Consider the following 23,349-nt stretch of genomic DNA (forward strand, 5'->3'; position numbering starts at 1 on the left):
AACAGCTATGAAAAATTCTACACTATCTTATTTAATAAAGTTTAACAAAAATAGTCACTCAAAAATCGAGGAATTTAACTAATAACTTACCACTTCGGCTGAATAAAGTCAATAACAAAAAGTCACTCTGCTGAGGAGGAAAAAGGAAAACTCAAAATAGCCACGAAGAAATTCAAGAACATGGAACATAGACTGGATACAAGGCAAGGCATGGGCATGGACGTAGACGCTGGAAAGTACGAATGAACGAAACAATCTGGCACAGAACAACAGAAGGAGTGGGCTTATAAGACACATGAGGGTAATAGGGAACAGGTGGAAACAATCAGGGAACAGGGATGACGTCAGACTGATGACACAAAAGGAAGGGCAAGTGACCTGAAACGAGAGGAGAGTTACTTTTCAAAATAAAACATGAAAATCACAAGACAGAAAAAAACCAAGACAAGACATCCCTCACCGCGGTGTAACATTTAGTTACTTATTTTTTAGAAAAAAAATTAAGGCTCCCATTATGCCCTTTTAGCCTTCATTTCAGTACTGTTATTGCACTGGAGAATAATACAATCTGTTGATCAATTTGACATGCATTTGCATCACTGAACTCTGCTAAGCAATGTGGTCTACATACAACACACATAGAACAATATATGTTTCAAAGGGCCAATTTATTTCAGGCCAGAACAAATTGACAAAACTATTTTAAATAGCTGCAACATAACATACATAAGTAACAAAACGCATAATAACAACATGTCACAACATAGCTGTAAACCTGGCTTCACCCAAGAAAGGCACACATGACATGATTATATGTCATGTCATTATATACAGCACACACACTGCTATACAGACTTCTGACCAGGCGTTTTTTTCTCTCAAGGAATTGTGAAATAAAATCATGTCTTCATGAGATCAACACTGTACTGAAGCCCAGAACACTCTATGCATTTCACCACTTTTAGTTTAGAGAAAAGGAAAGATTGGCCTGGCCCACTAGGATCCCTCTTTATGTTTGTGAACTTTATAGTCTATACATTTAGAGTGATGTGATAATCAAACACTCTAGAAGTCTAGAATGAAAGAGTATATAAGAGAATTGACAGAGTGTGTACCTTCAGTGCTGAATGATGAGCAGAGGCAGAGTTTGGAGTGTCTTCTTTAGCTTGCTTTCCATTTTTATGTGCTCACTGTCCACTATGTCCAGGAACTTTGAAAATGTTTTCGTGTCATTTGCCGTTTGACGCCCGCTATCATGCTAATTAGCTGCCTGAAAGCGGGTATCCCCACTGTAGAAATAGCCTGCATGTCTTCTAGCACATACGCTGCAATGGCTCTATCAATGTTGTCCTGGCTAGCAGTCCCTCCGTTAAAATCCTTAGGTGGTGGTTGAGGTGGAGGTGAAGTGGCATCGGAGTCTGTGTCTCTCTTTACTAGCTTCGTCGAAGCATGTTGCTTTTGTAGCTGTTTCAGCAGATTTGAATTGCTGTTTTGGGTAGTAGATAGGATCTTTGATCCAAGACACAACTTACATTAAACTAAAATGTTCTTTTCTTTGTGCTCGACAAAAGAAAAGTAGTGAGAATATCTCCATGTTAAGAAACTCGGCTTCGGCTCCGCCATGATGTCTTGTTAGTAAACACAGACACGCCCCCCACCCCACACACATCCACACACAGCGCACCTCTTCTCTTCCTTGTGACACAATCAGAAGGACGACACCACAGCTCTCCAATAAAACACACTCAGATCTTCCCAGTTTCTAGCCGATACTGTTAGGATCCGCTGCTCGGATCACAATTTGTTTACACTTTAGCGTCACGTGTTTGTTTCTGTTGCCATGACTGCAGATTTTACTCACCTGCCTCTGATCAGCGTTCGGGACGCGCACCTGTTGCCCGAGCACTGATCAGAGGGCTATTTAGTCTTTGCCCGGGCCTCACTCGGCCTGGCTTCCTAATTTGCTTTCATGCAACAAGTTACGACCACTTTGTTTCCTGCTAGCTCTCATGCTACATTATTTTGCTTGCTAGCTCCCACGCTAGTCGTTTTTTGTTTCTACCTTAAGTGCTATGAGCACGGTTTTGTTTGTTCAAATATTATTTATTTCTTAAATAAATCATTCTTACCTGCAAGCTGTGTCCGAAGCCCGTCTGCATTCCTGGGAGAACAACACCCGCATCACCATGCGACCAGGTCGTCACAGTAGGAAGCCAGCAAGAAGAAGTTCTCCCGCAGCGAGCACGTCGGAGGAGCTGGACGAAGGTACGTGGGAGGTGTTGCGAGCGATGGAAGCCGAGACGCTTCGCTATTCGACGGAGGAGAGGTCGACTCTCATGTGGGGAGCTGGAGGCTCTCTTATCCCCATCGACTCCCTCTGGTCGGAAGACATCGCCGCTACACCGCAGTACCGGGCGCGCCGGCAAAGACGGAAGCCGGCCAGAAGGTCCTTCCCTCGCCGTCAAGACGCGCCGCTCCCGCAAGCTCCTCCCCCGGGCCGAAGCAAGCTACAAGCTTCCCAAGCTTCCCCTCAGATGTTTGGCAACCCTATCGACCACTTTGCCAAACATTTCACCAATTGGGCTGTCAGTCAGCTGGAGACCCACACGGATGACGTCATCCCGCCCACTGTGGATGACGTCAGAGACGAAGATTTTTTTTTAAATTCTTCTGCTCCCTTTTGTCAGCCACCTCCTAGTGACTTTAATTCTAAGATTAAGCATTTTCAGGACATTTTTTTAAGGACTAAATGTAGTCAGTCCCAGTCTCAAGTGGGGGGTGACAAGAGACATTTTGGACAATTTAGAGGAGAGGATTCTACCCTCCCCCTGACCACCCTCCACCCACCCTTGAAGACGGTTCCAATCCGCAAGGAACGCGTCTGGGATCCGCTTTTTGAGGGGGGGGCTAGTACTGGGAGCTGTGCGAGTGGGGTGGCACAACGGCGTGCTAAGCCGCAACCTCCTGCTCGGCCACCGCCACCTGTCCTTCGGCGGGCTAAGCCACAACCTCCTGCCCGGCCGCCACCACCGGTTTTTCGGCCTGCTAAGCCGCAACCGCCAGCTAGGCCACCTGCACCTCGACTGGTTCTCACACCAGTACCTGCACCTCGGCTGGTTCCCACACCAGTACCTGCACCTCGGCTGGTTCCCACACCAGTACCTGCTCCACGGCTGGTCCCCGCACCAGTACCTGCACCACGACTGGTCCCCGCACCAGTACCTGCACCACGACTGGTTCTCGCACCAGTACCTGCACCACGACTGGTTCTCGCACCAGTACCTGCACCACGACTGGTTCTCGCACCAGTACCTGCACCACGACTGGTTCTCGCACCAGTACCTGCACCACGACTGGTTCTCGCACCAGTACCTGCACCACGACTGGTTCTCGCACCAGTACCTGCACCACGACTGGTTCTCGCACCAGTACCTGCACCACGACTGGTTCTCGCACCAGCACCGGCTGCCACGACAGCGACTCCGGCTGCCACGACAGCGACTCCGGCTGCCACGACAGCGACTCCTGCTGCCACGACAGCGACTCCTGCTGCCACGACAGCGACTCCTGCTGCCACGACAGCGACTCCTGCTGCCACGACAGCGACTCCTGCTGCCACGACAGCGACTCCGGCTGCCACGACAGCGACTCCGGCTGCCACGACAGCGACTCCGGCTGCCACGACAGCGACTCCGGCTGCCACGACAGCGACTCCGGCTGCCACGACAGCGGCGACTCCTGCTGCCACGACAGCGGCGACTCCTGCTGCCACGACAGCGGCGACTCCTGCTGCCACGACAGCGGCGACTCCGGCTGCCACGACAGCGACTCCGGCTGCCACGACAGCGGCGACTCCTGCTGCCACGACAGCGGCGACTCCTGCTGCCACGACAGCGGCGACTCCTGCTGCCACGACAGCGGCGACTCCGGCTGCCACGACAGCGACGTCGACACCTACCGCTTCCACGGCGACGTCTCAGCGACCTCGAGTGGTCCGGCTGCGCAAGCAGCTCTCTCAGAGGACTCAGAGGCTGCTGAGATTCTGGCGCCACTCACGCCCACCTTCTCGGCGGCCACGAATGTGGCCTTACCGTGGTCGCCCGCCTCGCCCGCCTCGCCAGCGGCGGCGGCGTTCCATTCGCCGCCGCCACCTGACCCTTCCCCGGTGGATTCGGGGACACGTGGCCTGGCGACCCACCACCAAGTCACCCCCCCGCCCGCCCTTGACTCGTGAACTATTGCCTTTTTTTTTTTTTGGGGTTCCAGTTGTTTTTTTTTGTTTTCAAGGGACATCTGGAATCTGTCCTTTTAGGGGGGGGTACTGTTAGGATCCGCTGCTCGGATCACAATTTGTTTACACTTTAGCGTCACGTGTTTGTTTCTGTTGCCATGACTGCAGATTTTACTCACCTGCCTCTGATCAGCGTTCGGGACGCGCACCTGTTGCCCGAGCACTGATCAGAGGGCTATTTAGTCTTTGCCCGGGCCTCACTCGGCCTGGCTTCCTAATTTGCTTTCATGCAACAAGTTACGACCACTTTGTTTCCTGCTAGCTCTCATGCTACATTATTTTGCTTGCTAGCTCCCACGCTAGTCGTTTTTTGTTTCTACCTTAAGTGCTATGAGCACGGTTTTGTTTGTTCAAATATTATTTATTTCTTAAATAAATCATTCTTACCTGCAAGCTGTGTCCGAAGCCCGTCTGCATTCCTGGGAGAACAACACCCGCATCACCATGCGACCAGGTCGTCACAGATACTATATAAAAAATAATGTAAAATAACACAGTAACGCATCATGTAGTAATGATAACTGAGTTACTGAATATAAAAAATTACGCGTTAGACTACTAGTTACCGCCGAAAATAACGGTGTTACAGTAACGCGTTACAAAGCGCGTTTGTCCCAACATTTGTCCTGAGTACCTATGGGCAAGGTGTTTGTGGTTACCCTTTCCTGGTCCAGTTCTGCGGCCAGACACCTCAACACTTGGTTGTGGCGCCATGTGTATCTTCCCTGAGTTAGGCTGACTTTACAGCCCTCCAGGATATGCTTGAGTTTAGCAGGGGCTGCACATTGGAGGCAGGTCGGATCCTCTCCATACCAGAGATGTAGGTTAGATTGAGAAGGAAGGACATTGTACGTGGCTCATCTCATCCATCAACCTTGCTGGGCTTGGAAAACTGCCTCCTCTTGATGGCGCAACTCCTCCACCATGAGATGTCGACGTTCTGATGGGGCACCCTTTTTCCATATAGGTATTGTTGTTCCCAGCCAGTATTTTATTGTACTGTTTATGTGTGATGTCGGTGCTGTCTAACTGTACATTTTATATACTTTTTGTGTGCGGCCCGGTATAAAATGTGTCATGGACATGTCGCAGTCCCCGGATCGTTGGTTGGGGACCATTAAATTAGCTAACTTAGTGAGAAAGTACCACTTGCTACTGTTCTGCAGTAATGTTATTAACACGGAATAAAGGGATAAAATCGTTATCTGCCTAATCACCTTTGGAGATACCATCTGAGCTGTCACAGAGGTGTTACGCTGTCTGTGTGAAGTGTATTCCATTATACAGTACATGTACAGCAGGGGTGGGCAATTAATTTTTACCGGGGGCCGCATGAGCAACCCAAGCACTGCTGGAGGGCCACACAGACAATATTTCAATCAATCAATCAATGTTTATTTATATAGCCCTAAATCACAAAAGTCTCAAAGGGCTGCACAAGCCACAACGACATCCTCGGCACAGAGCCCACACAAGGGACGTCGATGTGAATGACTATGAGAAACCTTGGGGAGGATCGCATATGTGGGTAACCCCCCCTCTAAGTACAGTCCCTAATGGATCCAACATAACAGTGACAGTCCAGTCCATAGTGGGGCCAGCAGAGGACCATACCGAGCGGAGACAGGTCAGTAGCGCAGAGACGTCCCCATCTGATGCACAGGCGAGCTGTCCACCCCGGGTCCCAACTCTGGACAGCCAGCACCTCATCCATGGTCATAACCCAGCGAGGGGTCAAAGGAGAAAAGAAAACGGCAGATCAACTGGTCTAAAAAAAGGGAGGTCTATTTAAAGGCTAGAGTATACAAATGAGTTTTAAGATGGGACTTAAATGCTTCTACTGAGGTAGCATCTCTAACTGTTACCGGGAGGGCATTCCATAGTACTGGAGCCCGAACAGAAAACGCTCTGTAGCCCGCAGACTTTTTTTGGGCTCTGGGAATCACTAATAAGCCGGAGTTCTTTGAACGCAGATTTCTTGCCGGGACATATGGTACAATACAGTCAGCAAGATAGGATGGAGCTAGACCGTGTAGTATTTTATACGTAAGTAGTAAAACCTTAAAGTCACATCTTAAGTGCACAGGAAGCCAGTGCAGGTGAGCCAGTATAGGCGTAATATGATCAAACTTTCTTGTTCTTGTCAAGAGTCTAGCAGCCGCATTTTGTACCAACTGTAATCTTTTAATGCTAGACATAGGGAGGCCCGAAAATAATATGTTACAGTAATCGAGACGAGACGTAACGAACGCATGAATAATAATCTCAGCGTCGCTAGTGGACAAAAAGGAACACATTTTAGCAATATTACGGAGATGAAAGAAGGCCGTTTTAGTAACACTCTTAATGTGTGACTCAAACGAGAGAGTTGGGTCGAAAATAATACCCAGATTCTTTACCGAGTCGCCTTGTGTAATTGTTTGGTTGTCAAATGTTAATGTGGTGTTATTAAATAGATGTCGGTGTTGAGCAGGACCGATAATCAGCATTTCCGTTTTCTTAGCGTTGAGTTGCAAAAAGTTAGCGGACATCCATTGTTTAATTTCATGAAGACACGCCTTCAGCTGACTACAATCCGGCGTGTTGGTCCGCTTTAGGGGCATGTAGAGTTGGGTGTCATCAGCATAACAGTGAAAGCTAACACCGTATTTGCGTATGATGTCACCTAGCGGCAGCATGTAAATACTAAAGAGTGCAGGGCCAAGAACCGAACCCTGGGGGACTCCGCACGTTACCTTAACATAGTCCGATGTCATATTGTTATGGGAGACGCACTGCATCCTGTCAGTAAGATAAGAGTTAAACCAAGACAAGGCTAAGTCTGACATACCAATACGTGTTTTGATACGCCCTAATAAAATATTATGATCGACGGTATCGAAAGCGGCGCTAAGATCAAGAAGCAGCAACATAGATGAAGCATCAGAATCCATTGTTAGCAATAGATCATTAGTCATTTTTGCGAGGGCTGTCTCAGTAGAGTGATTTGCCCTGAAACCGGATTGAAAAGGTTCACAGAGATTGTTAGACGCTAAGTGTTCATTTAGCTGCTGTGCAACAATTTTTTCGAGGATTTTCGAGATAAACGGAAGGTGGGACACCGGCCGGTAGTTTACCATGAGGTCAGGATCGAGGTTAGGTCTTTTGAGTAGAGGATGAATAACCGCTTTTTTGAATGCTAGGGGAACAGTGCCAGAGGAAAGTGATACGTTTATAATATTTAGCACTGATGGACCTAATAATACAAAAAGCTCCTTGATAAGTTTCCCAGGTCAAGTAAACATGTTGTTTGTTTTGTCCCATTTACACATCTTAACAATTCCTCTAATGTTATTTCATCAAAGAGAGAGAAACTATTTTGGAGGGCGGTATCCGTCTTATATACAGTCGTATCTGTGTTACCCAGTTGTAGCTGGGATGCATTGTCTTTAATCTCCTTTTAATGACTTCAATTTTCTTATTAAAGAAATTCATAAAGTCATCTGCCGAGTGGGTGGAGCTAATGGGAGGAGTCCCTTGTTGGGTTAGCGATGCTACTGTACTAAACAAAAATTTAGGATCATTTTGGTTGAGGTGGATGAGATTTGAGTAATATTTAGCTTTAGCTAAGGTAAGCATGCGTTTATAAGTTATTAAACTATCACTCCATGCTTGATGGAAAACCTCAAGTTTAGTCGCGCGCCATTTACGTTCCAGCTTTCTACGTGATAATTTATGGGCTCTAGTTTCTTCTGTAAACAATGGGGTACGCCTTTTAGGGGCCCTTTTTAGCTTTAGCGGTGCTACACTATCAATGGTGTCGCGCAGGGCGTCGTTCAAGTTGTTAGTGAGGTTATCAATAGATAAATAGATACATTTTGCTCAAATTATTTTTGATACACCGTAAGATAAATAATAATAATAAAAATAATTTCATTTAACCTAACTTAACTTTATACAAAAGCAGATTGCTTTTGATGGTTTTATTTTTAACACTGTCTTACACAACACTTCCTGATGTATAATACAATGCAAAAATGTCAATTTCTGTAACTTTATCCTGCATCCTCTTTAAAAGTCCAACATTTTTCCCCGTCAGATTTGGACAACCATCTGTTGTCACACCTGCCAGTTTGTCCCATTTCAGTCCTAACATATCCAAACACGCATTTACCTATGTGAACAAGTCATTACCTGTGGTTGTCTCTTCAATTGACTGCATGGCTGCCAGCTCCTCCGTAATTTGAAAGTCGGCAGTTATCGGCAGCTGGGCGGTGTCACGTACATCGCAGCTCTCATCCAAAGCCAGCGAAAAACAGTCAAAGTCGGCCGTTCTGTTCTTCAGCTGAAGCTCCAAGTTTCCATTGATGGTCTCAACCCGCCTCATTACAGTGCGTCGGGAGAGTGACACGTTCTCAAATGCGCCCCTCTTCTTTGGGCATATCAGCGCAACAGAGTCCAATAAGCACTCCTTAATAAACTCTGCGTCAGAAAACGCCTTACTTTTTCTGGCGATTTTGTGAGAAATGACGAAACTTGTCCTGACAGCTGCATCTCTGGGGGTGTGAAATTTGGCAAAAAGTCCTTGTTGGGTTTGCCGTTTTACCATCAACGCATCAGCCTCCCTTGCGCGCGCTTCATCAGACAGATTCCGGTATTTTTCCTCGTGCTTTGTCGTGTAGTGGCGATTCAAATTATATTCTTTAAACACATTCTTTACCACATGTTAAGCACACGGCTTTACCTTTAATTTCTGTAAAGAAATACTTGGTAGTCCATGTCTTGTTGAAAACACGGCATTCGTCATCAACTTTTCTCTTTTTAGCGTCTCGGGGGTAACCAGGCATCACTTGTCGCTGTGCACCTTCACTCACAGGTTACACACGGACATATGCGCATAAATAACACTTTTCAAAATAAAAGCAGCACAGTTGTATTGCACGCACGACATAGATGTTTTTTTAAATTTATTTTGTAATTTGTGATTGGCGCTGTTCACATTCACTCACAATCACGCACGACCATAGTCCACACGGAAGTAATATAAATAACGCTTTTCAAAACAAAAGCAGCACCGTTGTATTGCACATTGACATAGATACTTTTTAAAATGTATTTTATAATTTATGAGTGGCCCGCGGGCTGTAGAATGCCCAGGTCTGATGTACCTCCTGCTGCACTAGTCTGATGTGGGGCGGTATGGCGTAGTGGGTAGAGCAACCGTGCCAGAAACCTGAGGGTTGCAGGTTCGCTCCCCGCCTCTTACCATCCAAAAATCGCTGCCGTTGTGTCCTTGGGCAGGACACTTCACCCTTGCCCCCGGTGCCGCTCACACCGGAGAATGAATGATGAATGAATGAGTTGTAAATATGAATGATGGGTTCTCACTTCTCTGTGAAGCGCTTTGAGTGTCTAGAAAAGCGCTATATAAATCTAATCCATTATTATTATTATTATTACAGTGTCCTGACGTGCGCAGTTGGCACTCTGGCCCCGTTGTGTCTGACATGGTTTGTATATGACACAGTAGAGATTTGTGATATGGCCTAAAATCCGTATTTTGTGATATCAATTGTGACCTCTTGCTTTAATGATCCATATCACAATATTTTATTTGGCAAATATTCCAGAAAACACAGAGTGAGATGTTCTACCTCTTGTGCGAAACACAAATGCATAAAATGACTTAACACATTAAAATGAACAGTGAACGTGAATGGAAGACCTGACGGATAACATTTACGGGTGCGCATCATCAGTAGTGTTCCTCTGGGTCATTGGATGTTTCGGCCTTTAACACTACACACCCTCTCCAGAGGCGGCCAGCTACAGGATGATCAGACCTTAGCTTGCGACCCAAGCCCAATTAGCCATAAAAGTCACCTTGTTGGCAGACCTATCAGGGAACTATGCATGGCAGGGGCGTCCGGTTCCCTGAGTCAGCTTTGTCTGACCGCATACCTCCTGCTGCACTAGTTGGGGGCCCAAGTGGGGTCATTCCTCTTCAGCCAGAGCCACTGGCTGCTCTTTTCGGCTGCTTCAGATGCGGCTTTGATGGCTGTACGCAGGCACTGACCCCTGACTCCCAAGTCCCTCAGCAGTTTTGCGGTAGAGGTTCCCACAAAGCCTCTGCACCCAACCTCCACAGGGCGGACTTCAGTATTCCAGCCGCGATTTTGAGCTTCCGCGGCCAGCTCGGAATACCGCAAATATTTCCTCTCATATGCCTCCTCCATGGATTCCTCCCAGGGTACAGTGAGCTCAACAATGAAGGCCTTTTTGAGGGAAGTGGACCAGAGCACTAAGTCAGGCCTCAAAGTGGTAGTGGCGATCTCGCTGGGGAAAATCAGCTGTTTGCCAACATCTGCCAGCATCTTCCAGTCGCGTGCTGGACACAGCTGACTTCTCTCTGACGGGTTAACGTTGCGCCCGGCAACTGTGACCCCTTCACGGACAAAGGTAGTTCTCCATGAGGTTTTAGATGGTGGTGGTAGTGCATTGATGTTGGATCGTTTTATCTCCAGTGTGGAAGCAAGACTCTTCAAAACTTGGTTGTGGCGCCAAGTATATCGCCCCTGAGTGAGGCTGGTTTTGCAACCTGTGAGTATGTGTCGGAGGGAGGCTGGCTTAGTACAAAGGGCGCATGATGGATCTTCGCCAAACCACTGCTGGAGATTGGTTGGGGTCGGAAGGACATCGTAGGTAGCTCTGATGGCAAAGCTTAAGCTCCTTGCATCCATGGCCCATACATCCCTCCAGCTCAACTTCTTTCTTTCAACGCCTTCCCACCGAGTCCACCGACCCTGTTTGCCAAGGGTGACTGCCTTGGCCCATCTCAGGGCCTCCTCTTGACGCCGTACTTCCTCCACCACCATCTTCCTCCGTGTTGGCACATTGGCACTTCTCCAGGCAGGGCGACTAGACATAAGACCAAGGCCTCCTCTACCTTGCTGAACATTCCCCACAATGTCAGCATGTCTGAGAGCTGCTGTTGCCTCTTCAACTGCTCTTGCTGGTGTCCACTTGCGCCCTGAAACCAATGTTGGTGCATTTTCCCTAACCGCTGGATCTTTGGATTCATTCAAGATCAACTGCAGTCGTGTTTTGGCACACTTGAACTCCTCTGTAAGACTGGTAAGGGGCAACTTGAGGATACTGTCACCGTAAAGGCCTATGGTGGTGAGACAGCGTGGAACTCCAAGCCACTTTTTTATGTAGCCGGTGACTCTTTTCTCCAGCTTCTCCACCGTTGAGATGGGCACCTCACAGACTGCCAGGGGCCACATCACCCGGGGTAGTAAGCCGAACTGAAGGCACCAGGACTTGAGCTTCCCAGGCAGTTGGGTATTGTCAATCACCAGTAGGCCTCTTTTGATGTCATTGCACAACTGCTTCACCTGGTCTTTATCTCGTAGACTTGCATCATATCGCCTTCCTAGACTTTTGACTGGCTGCTCGGATATAGTGGGGATTGGCTCATCTCCAATGAAGAACTGCAAATCAGCGAGCACTCCCTTCACCACTGAGATGCTGCGTGACTTGGATGGGTTAATCTTCATCTGAGCCCAACTGATGTTCTCCTCGAGTTTTCTGAGTAATCTCCTGGTGCAAGGGATGGTGGTAGTCAGAGTGGTGATGTCATCCATGTAGGCTCTGAGGGGAGGGAGGCGCCTGCAAGAGCCCAGTTTTTGTCCACCTATGACCCATTTTGAGGCTCGAATGATGATCTCCATGGCCATGGTAAATGCCAAGGGAGATACAGTCCATGATGCCTATTTCCAGGTGCTGCCATGAGGTGGTAAATTCTGATGTTGAGAAGCAGAACTGCAGGTCATGAAAGTAGACTTTCACCAAGGTTGTGATGGTGTCCGGGATGTTAAAGAATTTGAAGGCAGTCCAGAGGAGCTCATGGGGCACAGAGCCAAAGGCATTTGCGAGATCCAAGAAGACTGCGTGTAGGTCCCTTTTCTCCGCTTTGCCATTTGGATCTGGTGCCAGATCATACTGGCATGTTCTAGGCACCCAGAGAAGCCTGGTACTCCTGCCTTCTGAACAGATGTATCTATATAGTTATTTCTGTGCAGGTACTCGGCCATCCTTTGTGCAATAACACTGAAGAAGATCTTACCCTCCACGTTTAGCAAGGCAATTGGGCAGAACTGACTGATGTTTGCGGCGTCTTTCTCCTTTGGAATAAGGATCCCACCTGCCCTACGCCATGCTTTAGGAATGGTTTTCTTCTGCCATACCGTTCTCATGAGTCTCCAAAGAATCCTGCAGACATCTGGTGCGTTCTTGTAAACCTTGTACGGGACTCCGTTTGGCCCAGGAGCTGAAGCTGTTCTTGCCCGATGGACAATCCTCTCGACCTCCTTCCATGTTGGAGGACCGGTCTCACATTGATGCTTTGGGGGGTCGATTGGTGGAATGTCTGGCGGAATGGCCATGTGTTCATGACGCCTTGGATCAGAGTGGGTTGCTCTCAGGTGGTCCTCTAAATCATACTTTGTTGTTTTTAGGACCCCACTTTTCTCCTTGGTAAAGAGATTCTTCAGGAATTTAAAAGGATCTTTGTAGAACCATGTTCTTGTTTGTTCTTTCGTCCTTCTTCGTTTGCATAGACTCTCTGCTCTGCGGAGGGATGCCAGGCGTGTTTTAATGTCAGCTTGGAGAGCACATATGCCTCCTTTTCCAATTCTGGGGCCCTCTTCCACAGTTTCCTGAGTCGTCTCAGTTCTTTGACAAGGCGCTTGATTTCCTGTTGCCTCCTGGAGATGGGTGGAGTGGGAGGTGTTTTAGCAGCTTTTATCTCTAAAAATCCAAATCGTTCTGCACCGTATTGATAGATGATGTTTCCCATTTTCTCCAGCTTCTTCTCTGCTGTGCCTTTGAGTTGTTCAATGGACTGCATTAGGTCACTATTCACTATTTCCCAGAGCTTCTTTTCCACAGCACTGGGCCACTTCACTCGCAGTCTGCGGCCTGGGAGTCTCTGCTCGACTGCAGGTTGGGGAGTTAGGGTAGGATCCACCTCTGGTGTTTCTTCCACTACTAGTTCAGTGCTTGAGTATACCTCTTCCGCTACAGGGGTGCTGATGCTCTCCAATCTATGGTTTTCATCCAGTTGGTGAACTTCTATCGACTGATTTGACTCCTTCTGCAAGAAGAGGTCAATGCGAGGCCCCTGATTCTTTTCACTTAAGCACTTTTTCTTTCCCTGGTGAATCCTTAAGCCCCGAAAAGATGTTATTTTCCTCCACCCACAGCTACAAATCTGCAGTTTGTGGTCCACTGCTGTGACAAGGCTTGCGCTGTTTGCTGTGGTGTTATCTTGCGCTGTGCTTTCTTTACTCGTAGTCGTTTCCGGTCCAGTCGTTATCATTTTGTCATCCGATGAGTCATCTTCCGCCCCCGCTCTCGCAGACTCTAGGGGTATTCTCTTTGTTTGCTTCTTCGTAGCTAAGAGGGGTGTCTCCTACACACTGCAAGGTGTGAGAGACCACAATCGCGGGTAGCTAACCCTCAACTGTCCCGTTGGGGTCTATTCCCTCCTACCAGCTGTCTCTCCATGCCGTCACCAGGACTTTCCCCTGCTGTCAGCTGATCTTTTCTCAGCAGTCACTGGACAAGTCCAGATAAATTACTTTAGAACCATTTCAAAATGTATTAATTCATTGCACAAAGTCGGCCATTACTACATCACACTAGACACTGGATGCCTAATTGATCCTGTATCGCCATGTGAAAATGTCTACAGCTGCGGCAATATCCCACTTTGCTGGCTTGTGCATAAAAAACAAAGGTGGGTAAGTGCTGAAAATTGATCTCATGGCTCTGACGCAGTTTAAAACTAGAAACCAAAATAATAAATGTGTTCTTAACTGTCAATCCAGACGGAGCATTGCTAAGACTACATCCACGGCTCTTTTATTGCGCCTTACTAAATGGCGTAGGTGTAACGAATGCATTAGGTCTAACAGATTTAGCTATGCTATTCAAATGATATACCGTATTTTTCGGAGTATAAGTCGCTCCGGAGTATAAGTCGCACCAGCCGAAAATGCATAATAAAAAAGGGAAAAAACATAAGTCGCACTGGAGTATAAGTCACATTTTTTGGGGACATTTATTTGATAAAACCCAACACCAAGAATAGACATTTGAAAGGCAATTTAAAATAAATAAAGAATAGTGAACAACAGGCTGAATAAGTGTACATTATATGACACATAAATAACCAACTGAGAACGTGCCTGGTATGTTAACGTAACATTATGTTAAGAGTCATTCAAATAACTGTAACATATAGAACATGCTATACGTTTACCAAACAATCTGTCACTCCTAATCGCTAAATCCCATTAAATCTTATACGTCTAGTCTCTTATGTGAATGAGCTAAATAATATTATTTGATATTTTACGGTAATGTGTTAATAATTTCACACATAAGTCTCTCCTGAGTATAAGTCGCACCCCCGGCCAAACTATGAAAAAAACTGCGACTTATAGTCGGAAAAATACGGTACACTCTTCAAGTTGACAAAACTTAGGGTGTTTGAACAACTTCTACAAAATGCGACTGTACGACTCATGAGATCCGTAAGTCATGCCATTTCACCCTAATCCTGGCTTCCCAGCACTGACTCCCTGTAGTTGTTACAGTCAATATAAAGTATTAGTGTTGACATAAAGAGTCCTTTATTGAAAAGCACCCATTTACATTCTGACTGCAAAGATTCTTTATTGTCAATTTTTCCATACATGCAAGACATCTCTCAACATGTACTCTTGAGCAAATTTCCAAGCTCGGGGAGGAAATGGCTGTGGCATCCACATGCACGGCTAAACAGTTTATCATTTCAAAAGGCTGAAAAGGAAAAATGCCACATCACAAAGATGCCATGTTGTCCTCACAAAACAAAAACACAATTCCTCAGCAAAACAACTCCAGTTAGGGAAAAAACATTGCTGATTGATTTTACACTTCAAATAAGTTCCCAAGACAGACAAGAGTCACCAGTGACTGGTGACCTCTCCACGGTTCCTGAGGAACCGGGGAGAGGAAAATAAGGAACCGGGGAGAGGTAAATCTCTATTTTCCAGGTTGAAAAATAGAGATTGAATCGATGACCCTAAGATCTCCAATCTCTGTGCACATTGTCAATGGACAGGTAAAGACCGATGTTTGGGCAATCCTAAACTACACACTAACAGTATATATATATAGATAGATAGTACTTTATTGATTCCTTCGGGAGAGTTCCCTCAGGAAAATATATATATGTATATAAAGGTAAGCAACAGTATATATATATATATATATATATATACTGAGATAGGCTCCAGCACCCCCCGCGGCCCAAAAAGGGACAAGCGGTAGAAAATGGATGGATGGATGGATATACTGTATATATATATATATATATATATATATATATATATATATATATATATATATATATATATATATACTGTATATATATATTATTTACAAAATGTTACATAGTTTGGCATGCTACCCAAAGAAGCCACATAAAGCAATCCCATTCTTGAGCAATAGCGTCACATGGTTTGAGGACGATGGGAGTTTTTTTACAGTCTGGTTGGAAATACTGTTTGTAATGTATTATCTTAACAATCAATCCGTAATTCAAAGGGGCGCAGGATAGAGTACAGAAATATATGAACACGGGTTTAGTGATTCAACACAATGTAGGCAGTTGTTTAAAGGCCATGGCCACTTTCTATTTTTTTTTTTGTTGTCCTGTCCAGCTTCTCAGGCAAATCATATAGTAGATGTAGATGCCCATATCGGCTGTTCAGATTTACTTTACCAAAGAGAAGTGTAGGATACTTCTCTTGTTGCCTTATTTGTATTTTACTTTATTAAATGTATTTATATTATCATTTGGGGCAGCCGGGCCGGAGCAGGAGGGGATAGAAAGAGAAAAAAAGGAAGACAGAGGGGGGAATTGTGGGGACAAGAGGGGGATTAGACAGAGAGACAAAAACAACAGCAAACACAACAACAACAACAACAATAGAGCAACATCAGCAAATACGACATGTACAAATATGATGGTAAAAGTAATAGCAAATAAGCAGTTAGCGAAAATAAAAAATAATACAGAAATGACAATGAGCATTATTACACTAAAAATGGAGCAATACAAAAACCAATAGAAATAGCGCTATTGATAATGAACAATACCAATACTTTACCCTTATTATCAACAATACAGTTCTTCAAATGCAACAATACATATACGTAATGATAACTTGAGATACGAAAGAATGCAGAAAAATGGGAGGGGGGGGGGGGGGGGAGAAAGAGAAGCAACCTACATTAACCTTGTATATTGTTATAGTAACAATAGGTTAAGCTTTGTCAGAGTGCCATGTGTTATACCCAGTTTACCCGAGGGCAACAACATTAATATATGTTTGATGAAACGTGATTATGTGCATGAGTGTATGTGTGCATATGTACTTGTATATGTACATTATGTGTATATATGTGTTTGTACAGTGAATGTATATGTACAGTATGAGTATATGTGTGCTTGTACCGTGAATGTATATGTATAGTATGTGTTTGTGTGTTTGTACAGTGAAAGTATATGTACAGTATGTGTATACAGTATGTGTGTATGTACAGTGAATGTATATGTACAGGATGTGTATATGTGTTTGTACAGTGAGTGTATATGTACAGTATGTGTATATGTATGTTTGTACAGTGAATGTATATGTACAGTATGTATATGTGTATGTTTGTATAATGAACATGCGTGTGGATGTACGAACTTTGAGTGTGTAAATATGTACTGTATTTGTATATGTATGTGGGAGCGTAGGTACCTATGTATGTGTGTATGTATGTACAGTATGTGAGTATATGTGAATTTGTGTGTACAATACATTTGACTCCCAGTGTGTGTGGGAGCCAGAGTACGGCCCCAGCCTCCCCGAGAGCCCAACCCACAAACAGTAGGTGTGGTGCCCAAGGAACCAGGGACCACCTCCCCACGCAGCCAAGCCGGACAGCGACAGGAACCCCAGAGCCCGGCCCACCGCGCCGCCCACGAGGGCCAGCAGTAGGCCGCAGACAGACGCACCAGGCAGAGGACAAGGCACCAGAAAAGCAGGGGACAGCCAGACCCCAAGCCAGCGAGAGACCATACCCCACACGGGCAGAAAGGCGGGACGCCCCCCCTGAGGGGCCCGGAGACCCCCCGCAACCGGACGGGAAGACCGCACCCGCCCCACCGGCAACCAGGCCCCCACGAGCCCACCCCCCACCCCCAGGGAGCGCGGCGAGGCCATCCCCCGGCGAGGCCATCCCCCGGCGAGGCCAGCCCCCGGCCACCCCACCCAAACCAGCCGCCACAGGACCACCCAGCACGGGGCCACGGGAACCACCCACCCCACCCGCAGGGACCCCAACGATGGAGATGGAACAACCAGCAACCGCCCCGCCGAGTCCCCCCCCCTGAGGTAGGGGGAAACAAAAAATAAAAAAAATAAAATTAATAAAATATATTTAAAAAATTAAAATAAATAAATAATTAAACATATTTAAAAAAAAAGAAGATCACAGACATGCTGACACACAACGTCACTACCCCAACAACTGGCCGACTCGCAGCACCTCGGAAAACCTTGCAGCACCAAGCTACCACAGTATACGCAGGGACTAGACCCAGCAGGCCCCAACCAAGACGGGCAACCGGAAGGGATGGACGGTGGGACCCAGGAGCTCCAGACACGCAGTCTGGATGCAGTAGCCTGAGGCGCCGACCCCCACCTGACAGGCAGGCCCAGAACGTACCCCCAGAAATATACATATATATCTATATACATACACATACACATGTACACATACATACACATACACATACATACATATGCATACACATATATACACATACACATAAATATACATACATACATACACATACACACACATATACATACATATACACAGCTTGTCAGCCCCGGCAACCACCATGCGCGCGCGCGCTGCCACCAGTCACAACATCAGCCACCCCCCTGCACCAGACTCAGCAGCCATGGGCGCCCACACCACAAACAAACGGCAGCAGAAACAGCAGCCGCAATACCCCCAGACAGCCAGCACCACCCAATCAAATCAAAGCGATCAAAAAAAAAACTGCGACCGGCAACCACACGCCAACAGGATCACGGAGACCAGCCAGCGCCAGCCCGCCAGTTAGCCCAAACGCCAACACGCAAACAAGAGACACCAACACCCCCCCCCCCCACCAAGAGACCCCACCACCCCAACCCAAACCCTCACAAACACACCACCGCCCAAACAACCGAGACACAGCATCCAGACCAGACATGGGCGCCGCGCCGCCACCACATCAAGTCACCAACAGAGACCCCACCCAACAGATTTTAAACCCAGCGAACAGAGGCATCCAAAAGTGTGTGCAAGCTCACGCCAAAATGCATGAACCTTATAATTTGATGCTTTGGCATCGTTTAACAGGAATATCCAACATTGTAACATTTATAAGTCAGAAAATACGAAATTCATTATAGGTCCACTTTAATATTTTTTCCGGTTGTACAGAATTAATTTCGGAGTAGATTTTTTTTTTCCTGAAGCATTTGAGTCCAAACTAGACACTCAATCCCACTAACCCCCTTAAATTACCAGTACAGATTCATCGTTGATGCTTTGACAATTGCAGCTTTCTTTTAATTCTTCACATTCCAATTGCATGTTGTATGACTAAGGCAGAAAACCGCAGTAATTTACGTTTTAATTGTCAAAACTTCAATGCTAGACGATCCTGTTGAACAACCATTGCGACAACTGTCAATGCTGCCAGTATTTTTACAGTAAACATTGTTTCGAATGGAACAGAAAACTGAAGCTTCTGAATGTGGTTTTCCTGCTGAGACAAAGAAAAACTCACCAGATGCCAATTTAGAAACTGTAACAAAAACAGACGAAAACATCCTAACAATTTAAACTCATAAAGGTTGTACAGGACATATTTATTTTGTTGTACACAAACAGAATGCCTGACATTCAGCCTTCAAAATAAAAGAATGAAATGCTTCCATGTGTGTAATGACACATAATTGGTACATGCATGATTGAATGAAGGTATGTGCTGCTTGTTGAGAAAGGGAGGAAGTCAACATTGCTTGGGGCTGTGTATGTGTGTTTTTGTGCTTGTGCGCACATGCACTGTACCGAACCTGGTTTTATATCCTATACTTGCCCACATTTTGTCAATGAAGTGCTGCTATCCAAGCTATTTACTGACAACTACTTATCAGAAAAGCAGTAATAGTGAGGTTGATTGTTCATTACAGTGTACCATATAAGTTTGAACACAATTTAATAGTAAGAGGTACAGTATGTTACTGCTTTGAATGGGAGTCTACTTTACCTAATCATTGGCTTTATAGTTTATTTTATATCTTTTTTCCACCACTTGTTTAAACTAGGTAAAACAGCAAACTAGGTTTAAACTAGGTAAAAAAAACAGCAAAGTATATCATTTAATGCTTGCTGAAATAAGTTATTTTGCTTATGTTAAGGTCTTGCCGCAGATGTGGGGACCACCGATCCCCGAGTCCCCCAAGGCAGTGTATTAGGGCCTTTACTGTTCCTAATATACATAAACGACATGTCATCAGCATGCGACTGTGAATTGTTTTTGTTTGCGGATGACTTCTGCTGGTATCCAGCAAGGACAAATCACAGGTGGAAAAAATCCTCAGTGCCGAACTCTGTAGAATTTGCACCTGGCTCGCTGACAATAAGCTATCCATACACTTAGGTAAAACTGAATCCATCCTATTTGGGTCCCAAATCAACTTTAAGAATGTCAGTGACTTACCGGTACTATTAAAGTGGGTGACATTGTTATCACCAGGAAAGATGAGGTCATCTACCTAGGTTCCATTATAGAGGCTAATCTTTCCTGTGATAAAATGGCAACCAAGGTAATCAAAAAGGTCAACCAACGAACAAGATTTATCTATAGAATCTCCTCTCTGGTCAACAAAAGCACCATGAAGATTCTAGCGGGAACTCTCATTCAACCATTTTTCGACTACGCATGCACCTCATGCTACCCCAGCACCTCCAAAACCCTTAAATCTAGACTCCAAACATCCCAGAACAAGCTAGTCAGGTTACTTCTAGACCTTCACCCCAGATCACACCTCACTCCTACCCACTTCTTCAAAGTGGGCTGGCTCAGGGTGGAGTAAAACAACTTGCACTGAACCTTGTCTATAAAATTCGTTACACCTCCCTGATACCAAAGTACATGTCAAACTACTTCCAGAACATAAATGACAGCCATAACCACAACACCAGGGGGAGCTCCACAAACCACGTCAAACCCAGATTCCGATCTAACAAAGGTCTTAACTCATTCTCCTTCTATGACACATCAATATAGAATGCACTCCCAACAGATGTAAAAGAAAGGGCATCTCTATCCTCCTTCAAAACTGCACTAAAAGAACACCTCCAGGCAGCTACAACCCTAGCCTAACCCCCTCTCCCCACCACATCCCACCTCCCTGGATTGTAAATAATCAAATGTAAATAATCAAATGTATATACTTGTTCTTATGCTTTCTGAGCTCACTATGTTCACCACTAGCTGTACATATCCTACGAAGTGAGACCTACACTGTTTCAATGTCCATTTCTCAGATGATATAAGTGTTGATGACTGAAGTATGCTGATAGGAACCCAACCTAACCCCCCCGCCCCAACCCCCTCCGCATCCCAACCCCCCCGAGTTCTAAATTCGACTAAAACACATTTACATTTGGAGGTTTTTGTCATGGCAGGTTTGGACTTTGTTTATTTTACTGTGTTTTGTATTGTTTACTTTCCATCGCTCTTATTTTCAGTTGTACTTCCTGCTTGGCTCCACTACTGCTCTTGGTTTGATCGTTGACTCTCACCTGTCTCTGATTGGCAATCAGGACACACATGTCCCTTTTAAGCCACCGTCGTCAGTAGGACAGGATTTAATCATTTTTTTTTACATGTGCCCGTGATCGCGTTTATTTCTTGTACACTTCCCTGCTGCACTATTCCTTTGTGTTTTTTGATGTTGAAGACATTTTTACCTGCGCTTTGCCGGCCTTCTCTGAATCTTGGGGTTCCAGACCGACAGAAGGGTAAATGGTAAATGATCTGTGTTTTATATGGCACTTTACTATGTCAGCATGATATCCAAAGCGCTTTACGATATACGTCACAGTCACATTCACCCATTCATTCACACACTGATGGCGGAAGCTGCCGTGCAAGGCGCAAACCACGACCCATCAGGAGCAAGGTGGGTGAGGTGTCTTGCCCATGGACACGCCAGCCGTAACTAGGATGCTGGACGCTGGTTTCAAACCGCAACCTGTGTGTATATATGCATATATACACACATATACAGTATACACATATACATACCTACATGATGCATCCATCCATACATACACATATACATACACACACAAATATAACAATAATAACAACAAACGTACACACACACACACACACACACACACACACACACACACACACACACACACACACACACACACACACACACACACACACACACACACACACACACACACACACACACACACATATATATATACACACATATATATATATATCTATATATATATATATATATCTATATCTATAAATGTATATATATCTATATATATATACATATATAGATATAGATATATATATGTATATATATATATATATATATATATATAGATATATATATATATAGATATATATATATCTATATATATATATATCTATATCTATATATATATATATATATATATATATATATATATATATATATATATATATATATATATATATATATATATATATATATATATATATTGATATACTGTATGTATTATTTGGAAGGTACCTTCACATTTATGTACGAGCAAAGATTGTTGTGCATTAAATCATGCGTTCATGACTCATAGATTATTTTGATCAGGGACAATTCAGAGATACACTTTAAAGGCCTACTGAAACCCACTACTACCAACCACGCAGTCTGATAGTTTATATATCAATGATGAAATCTTAACATTGCAACACATGCCAATACGGCCGGGTTAACTTATAAAGTGCAATTTTAAAATTCCCGCCACACTTCCGGTTGAAAAACTCCTTTGGATATGATTTATGCGCGTGACGTCACAAAAGCAACGGAAGTGGTTGGACCCCATCGGACCCGATAGAAAAGCCTCTTGTTTTCTTCGACAAAATTCCACAGTATTCTGGACATCTGTGTTGGTGAATCTTTTGCAATTTGTTTAATGAACAATGGAGGCTGCAAAGAACAATGTTGTAGGTGGGATCGATCGGTGTCTTAGCGGCTAAGTACAATACTTACAGCAACACAACAAGGACTACTTACTACGCCTAGCCGATGCTTGCCGCCAAACCCACGGATGAAGTCCTTCGTCGCGCCGTTGATCGCTGGAATGCAGGTGAGCACGGCTGTTGATGGGAAGATGAGGGCTGGCTGGCGTAGGTGGAGCGCTAATGTTTCATCATAGTTCTGTGAGGTCCGGTTGCTAAGTTGCTAAATTAGCCTTAGCGTCGTTAGCAACAGCATTTTTAAGCCTTACCAGGCTGAGAATTTTTAACCGTGTAGTTACATGTACATGGTTTAATAGTATTGTTGGTCTTCTGTCTATCCTTCCAGTCAGGGGTTTATTTAGTTTGTTTCTATCTTCATTTGAGAACGATGCTATCACGTTAGCTCAGTAGCTAAGTGTGTCACCGATGTATTGTCTTGGAGATAAAAGTCACTTTAAATGTCCATTTCGCGTGCTCGACTCTCATTTTCAAGAGGATATAGTATCCGAGGTGGTTTAAAATACAAATCCGTGATCCAAAATAGAAAAAGGAGAGAGTACATAGTTCTGTGAGGTCCGGTTGCTAAGTTGCTAAATTAGCCTTAGCGTCGTTAGCAACAGCATAGTTAAGCCTTACTAGGCTGAGAATTTTTAACCGT

This window comes from Entelurus aequoreus, linkage group LG11 (assembly GCF_033978785.1).
Source record: "Entelurus aequoreus isolate RoL-2023_Sb linkage group LG11, RoL_Eaeq_v1.1, whole genome shotgun sequence".
NCBI classification, from domain to species: domain Eukaryota; kingdom Metazoa; phylum Chordata; class Actinopteri; order Syngnathiformes; family Syngnathidae; genus Entelurus; species Entelurus aequoreus.